This window comes from Mus caroli, chromosome 10 (assembly GCF_900094665.2).
Source record: "Mus caroli chromosome 10, CAROLI_EIJ_v1.1, whole genome shotgun sequence".
In the NCBI taxonomy this organism is placed as follows: Eukaryota; Metazoa; Chordata; class Mammalia; order Rodentia; family Muridae; genus Mus; species Mus caroli.
Window position 1 is genome coordinate 33,739,920 of NC_034579.1, and position 7,335 is coordinate 33,747,254.

Below are 7,335 nucleotides of genomic sequence, written 5' to 3' on the forward strand. Positions count from 1 at the left end.
GACCAAAGTGTGGACACTTTGCCCCTTAAAATTGGGAACAAAACACCCATGGAAGGAGTTACAGAGACAAAGTTTGTAGCTGAGACAAAAGGATGGACCATCTAGAGACTGCCATATCAGGGGATCCATCCCATTATCACCTTCCAAACGCTGACAACATTGCATATACTAGCAAGATTTTGCTGAAAGGACCCAGATATAGCTGTCTCTTGTGAGACTATGCAGGGGCCTAGCAAACCCAGAAGTGGATCCTCACAGTCAACTATTGGATGGATCACAGGGCCCCCAATGGATGACCTAGGGAAAGTACCCTAGGTGCTGGGGGGATCTGCAACCCTATAGGTAGAACAACAATAATGAACTAACCAGTACCCCCCGCTCCCCAGCTTGTGTCTCTAGCTGCATATGTATCAGAAGATGGCCTAGTTGGCCATTAGTGGAAAGAGAGGCCCATTGGTCATGCAAACTTTATATGCCTCAGTAGAGGGGAATGCCAGGGCTAAGAAGGGGGAGTGGGTGTGTGAACTTGTGTGGGACTTTGGGGATAGCATTGGAAATGTAAATGAAATAAATATCTAATAAAAAAAAGAAAATTAAAAAGATAGCATGATCTAGTAAATACAGCCTATAGATTTCCAGAATTATAGATAGATAGATAGATAGATAGATAGATAGATAGATAGATAGATAGATAGATAGATAGATAGATAAAGTATTGTAACTCCTTCCATGTGTATTTTGTTTCCCCTTCTAAGAAGGAATGAAGTATACACACTTTGGTCTTCCTGCTTCTTGAGTTTCATGTGCTTTGCAAATTGTATCTTGGGTATTCCAAGCTTCTGGACTAATATCCACTTATCAGTGAGTGCATATTATGTGTGTCCTTTTGTGATTGGGTTACTACAATCAGGATGATATCCTCCAGTTCTATCCATTTGTCTAAGAATTTCATAAATTCGTTGTTTTTAATTGATGATTAGTACTCCATTGTGTAAATGTACCACATTTTCTTTATCCATTCCTCTGTTGAGGGACATCTGGGTTCTTTCCAGCTCCTGGCTATTATGAATAAGGCTACTATGAACATAGTGGAGCACATGTCCTTATTACATATTGGTAAATCTTCTGGGTATATGCCTAGGAGTGGTATTGCTGGATCCTCTGGTAGTACTATGTCCAATTTTCTGAGGAGCTGCCAAACTGATTTCCAGAGTGGTTGTACTAGCTTGCAATCCCACCAGTAATGGAGGAGTGTTTCTCTTCCTGAAAACACTCATCAGCATCTGCTGTCACCTGAGTTTTTGATCTTAGCCATTCTGACTGGTGGAATCTCAGGGTTGTTTTGATTTGCATTTCCCTGATCACTAAGGATGTTGAACATTTTTTAAGTGCTTCTCAGCCATTCAGAATTCTTCAGTTTAGGATTCTTTGTTTAGCTCTGTACCCCCATTTAATAGGGTTATTTGGTTTTCTGGAATCTACCTTCTTGAATTCTTTGTATGTATTGGACATTAGCCCTCTATTGGATTTACAATTGGTAAAGATCTTTTCCCAATCTGTTGGTTGCCTTTTGGTCTTATTGACAGTGTCCTTTGCCTTACAAAAGCTTTGCAATTTTATGAGGTCCAACTTGTTAATTCTTGATCTTATAGTAGAAGCAACTGATATTCTGTTCAGGAATTTTTCTCCTGTGCCCATATGTTTGAGGATCTTCCTATTTTCTCCTCTATAAATTTTAATGTCTCTGGTTTTATGTGGAAGTCCTTGATCCACTTAGAACTGAGCTTTGTACAAGGAAATAAGAATGGATCGATTTGCATTCTTCTACATGCTAACAGCCAGTTGAGCCAAACCATTTATTATAGATGCTTTCTTTTCTCCACTGAATTGTTTTAGCTCCTTTCTCAAAGATCAAGTGACCATAGGAGTGTGGGTTCATTTTTGGGTCTTCAGTTCTATTCCATTGATATACCTGTCTGTCACTGTACCAGTACCATGCAGTTTTTAATCACAATTGCTATGTAGTATTGCATGAGGTCAGTGAAGGTGATTCCACCAGAGTTTCTTTTATTGTTGAGAATAGTTTTTGCTATCCTAGGATATTTGTTATTCCAGATGAATTTGCAAATTGCCCTGACTAACTCTGTGAAGAATTGAGTTCGAATTTTAATGGGGATTGAATTGAATCTGTAGATTGCTTTCGGTAAGATAGCCATTTTTACTATATTAATCCTGCCAATCCATGAATATGGGAGATCTTTCTATCTTCTGAGACCTTCTTCAATTTCTTTCTTCAGAGTCTTGAAGTTCTTTTCATACAGATCTTTCTCTTGCTTAGTTAGAGTCACACCAAGGTACTCGAGTTACAGAGACAAAGTGTGAAGTAGAGACTGAAGGATTGATAATCCAGAGTCTACTGCATGTGGGAATCCATCTCATAGACAACCACCAAAAATAAGCACTTTTGTGGATTTCAACAAGAGCTTGCTGATAGGATCCTTATATAACTTTCTCCTGAAAGACTTTGCCAGTGCTTGTGAGAAGTGGATGCTCACAGTCATCTATTGGACGGAGCACAGGGTCCCCAATGAAGGAGCTAGAGAAAGTACCCAAGGAGCTGAAGGACTTTGCAACCCCATAGGAGGAACAACAATATAAACTAACGAGTATCTCCAGAGCTCCTTGGGACTAAACCACCATCCAAAGAAAACACATGGTGGGACTCATGGCTCTAGCTGTATATGTAATAGAGAATGGCCTAGTCAGTCATTAATGGGAGGAGAGGCCTATGAAAGTTCTATGCCCCAGTATAGAGGACTGCCAGGGTCAGGAAGCAGAAGTGGGTGGGTTGGTGAGCAGAGGAAGGGGGAAAGGGATAGGAGGGTTTCAGAGGAAAAACTAGGAAAGGGGATAACATTTGAAATGTAAATGAAGAAAATATCTAATAAAAATTAATCGTACCATCACTAAACTCTCTAAACTCTTTATATAGAACATTTCTTACTTAAGAAAAGATGTAGTAAATGTAGTCACACTATGTTGCAACTACTGGCAAGCATCAGTAGATATAGGACAGGTATATTGGGTTTTGCTGCATTAGCAAGTACTCTTACTCATTTCCTCTGCTTAAAGATAGGTTTGGTAACATAGAATAAATCAATGATGGCTAATTACAATGACCCATAATCTAGTTAGAGTTTGCTGGTTCACAGAGAGTGCATGTGACGCAAGGAGTGGCACATCAATACCATTCTAAATGGATACAAGAATAATAGTAAAAAAGAACGTGTCCTCAAGTTTCCCTCTATTTCTTCGTATAAGAAAGAACAGAGTATGAAGTGGATAAAAAATACAGGAACAGGGGAAAAAAAGGAATACCAAGTTCTAGTATTTACATCATTTTGTTCACTAGATTGACACATCTTGGAAAAATAATGTGTGGGGCTCATGCTGATCAGAAAATTGTGACTTTTCTATTTCTCCCTCAGGTGCAACATAAACATACTTTTTCCTCATTGTGTTTGGGCATGACTCTTTTCCATGCTTTTGTTATTGGAAGTGAGCAGTTATAAAGCAAACAGAGTCTTCAAAAGTATTAGTGTGCTTACTGACCTTTATTAATCTGCAGAAGAAGAGAGCATACTTTAAATAGCTGCTGGACCAAGGGAAACAAACAAACAAACAAACAAACAATAAGTACAATGGATGTAATTTCAACCCATAGCTTGGAGCTAGACCTTTAGAGCCTAGATGAGCTTAGGCTGGGTCAGAAATGCACAATGTAATGCCTACATGGAACAAAAACATGTGCTGTTTTAATCAATTTAATGCATTTTGAGGTAGTCCCTTATTATTCCGCAAAACCAAACAGTACACAGAAAGTGCTTATTTTGTTGGCAGAGCAATATCATGTAAAAGAGCATGCTATAGATATCAGATCACTCTAGGGAAAAAGTAGAAACTGCACAACAGCTTATATATTGAAAACAAAGAGTTGAAGCAGATTTCCTAGATGATAGAATTTCATAAAATGTATAGCTTTCTCAGAAAGATATCATAATACCCCACAGAGCTCATCCTTTAATGTTATGTAGATGGAGATCTACCAGGAAAAAAAATCACTTATGTAACAAATGTTTGGGTAACAACTGTGTTCTAGATGTTTGAAGAACATCAAGTGCAAAGAGGTCTCTGCTCTTACTCTCAGTGGAGAGAAAGACAATAGGCAATCAATGAAATAATTATGTATGTGCTCTACTAAAGTGATACAAGAAGATAAGAAAAATCAGAACATTAAAAAGGTAGATCTTTCAATTTTTAAAAACTTATGTATACACACACACACACAGAATCTGTGAATATTATGACACATGCTTACAATAACAGAAAATATATATATATATATATATATATATATATATATATATATATATATATATGTATGTATGTATGTGGTTCTATTCTCTGATAAAACAGCTCATGGATAAGCAGTGGATGGTTTTTGAGGGCCACCTGGAATCTTGTGCTAACATATTTTCAACCATTATCTAAGCTTTCATTTGTGAGGAACTGTGGTTTGTGCTCATCATAGCATTCAACAGGCTTCAGAACTATTGAAGCAGTTAGCACTGGTTTTACTGGAAAAAAATTCACTATATTGATCCTTTCTAGAGGGGCCTGCTATTTCCCAAACAAAATTTCCCTATAGAAAAAAAAGTTAGTTCCCTTTAAAATAGTTCTTTAAGAATTAAGACAAGTAAGAAATTTTAACTCTCTGCCTAGTATTTCACATGGTAAATTTAAATATACAATCTAATTTCTTGTGCTTCTCTGAATTCTTGGTTCTATAATCAAGCACCTATGGTGGCTTTCTTCTTTTCTTCTTCTTCTTCTTCTTCTTCTTCTTCTTCTTCTTCTTCTTCTTCTTCTTCTTCTTCTTCTTCTTCTTCTTCTTCTTCTTCTTCTTCCTCTTCTTCTTCTTCTTCCTCTTCTTCTTCTTCTTCTTCTTCTCATTCTGCCTTTCCCTCTCCTTGTCCTTCTCCTCCTCCTTCATCATTGTAGTCATCATCGTTGCCTTCTCCTCATCCTCCTCTTCTTTTTCCTCTTCTATTCTTCTTCCTCCTCCTATTTCTCCTCCTCCCCCCTTTCTTCCTCCTTTAGTTCTTTTCTCTATCCTATTTTTTGTTTGTTATTAGTATTGCCTTGTCTTTTTGAGATAAGAGAATTGGAATATCTTACAATTTTTTTTTTTTGTCTCAACAACATCAGTGTTGGGATTCATAGGCAAGTACATCATGCCGGTCTTTTTATGACTATTATAGAAATGTTTAAATAACATTTCTAAAGTTATTCTAGATTTTATTGGCACTGAATGAAAATTCCTGAAGTCTCAGTCTCACTGAGATAAACATAAGTCAATAATCAATATCCACCCTCTGACTCCCACTGCAAAGAGCAGAGGGAAATAAATAAAATTTATAGTAGTTTTTATTAATTAGCATTAGAGTTTTGCTAATAATAATATGTGTTGATCTAATTAAATGACCTCTGTGGATTTTAGAAAAGCTTACTTACTTAATCGTTAAGTTTGGACTCTAACCTGGCATATTAAAGAAGCTGGTAAGCAGTAGTCTGTGATGTTCTATCACAGTCAACTTAAGTAATTCTTTAGAGAAGTAGTTTTCAAGATCTATAATATTGTTTGGAAAACCATTTTTACAAATGGTCTATATGTAGTATTCTTGAAGAATGATGACATGATGTCTCTTTCACTGAATATTTGCACAAGAAAATTTGCAAACAATATTTTGAGGAAAATTCTGAAGCTGGGTTTTAGCCTCTTTTATGAAACAGAAGTTAGATGTTTATCTGGTATAACAGAATCATAATAAAAATAATACATTTAAGTTCTGCCTAAACAAGCTTCTTCTATGTACTTAGGTAGTATTTGATTTAATCGTTTATAGCCTGACCATGATATTTGCTGCTTATCTAGTGAGTCATCCATGTGAGTGAAGGAAAAGTCAAGTTCATGATCTTTGACACCAGAGAACTTCCTGTGTGTGGTTGCCTTTCATCTATGATACAGACTTTCATCTATGATACAGATACATGGGCCAGTTCTGTGGAAAGAGAGGCATACTTCAGTCAGAATTCTTTCTATTTAGCCACTCTGAAGAAATCTAAGGAGAGGAGAAGTGGTGTGTCTGTGTGTGTGTGTGTGTGTGTTTAATCTTCAGTGGTTAGAAAGATTGTTCTGTTTATATAGCTACAACAGCTTGTGCTAAAATCAGCATGAGAAAATGCTCTATAGTCTTTCCTTTCTGGACCTTTTCTCTTCTTCCCTTTCCCTCCTCTTCCTTCTTCCCTGCTTCTCTTCAGCCTTGCTCTCTACCTTACTCATATCTACCTTCTTCTGTCCCTATCTTTCTTACCTGCAAGAGTCTCTCTACTCCTCTATTATAATTTTTAATTTCTGTAACTACTCACTTATAGTATCAGAACAGCAGTTGTTTTCCATTCTAGGAATCAAGAGGACTTCTTTTTAAATAAAGAATTAGTGATTTAGGAATGGAGAAGATGCACTAGCTGCCTGAAGTTCTGTTTGAGAAGTTTGCACAATGACAAGCCCCATTAGAGATGTTAAGCAAAGAACGTCAGCTTACCATGCTATAACCACCCACTGAACCTCACATTAAAATGTATTAATGATAACCCGGGTTTTCTTTTACAACTGTCCCTTTAGTGAAAATTATCAGGTAGTCATCAACTCTGGGGAGTTTTGTCATTTAATCAAATTGTATTGTTGAATTTATTATATGAGCTACCTGCTCACTGGAGATTTATTTTCACAGTTACAAGGCTTTAATTTTTTTTAGAAGATATGTAGTCTTTCCAATTTTTCCAAAAACCTCTCTAGAAGGTACTAGTAATGAATCTGAATTCAAATCTCATTTAAGCCATTGTATCAAATGGTTTTTACAAAGTTTGCTAAGTAATAACTTTTTCTACATATACTACAGAATTAATTGAATCTTTTTGAACATGTCTTTGGGAAGATGAACTGGACAGATAAGAAAAATCTAAGGCACAGTCTGATATAAAAATACTTATGTAAATAAACCTATATATTAGAAGATGTTTGGTTGCTTAAACTAGTTATACCTTAGAAGCTCTACTTTGAGCCCCACAACTGGTCATTTGATGCAGGTCCTCAACTTCATATTGGGCTGAGTTATACAAGAAAAGTGGGGCCTCGGTATATAGTCTTCCAGGAAGTCCAGACTTCCTTCTGAAGTGGAGATCTTTGTGGTACTTAATCATTGTGCCCTCTAA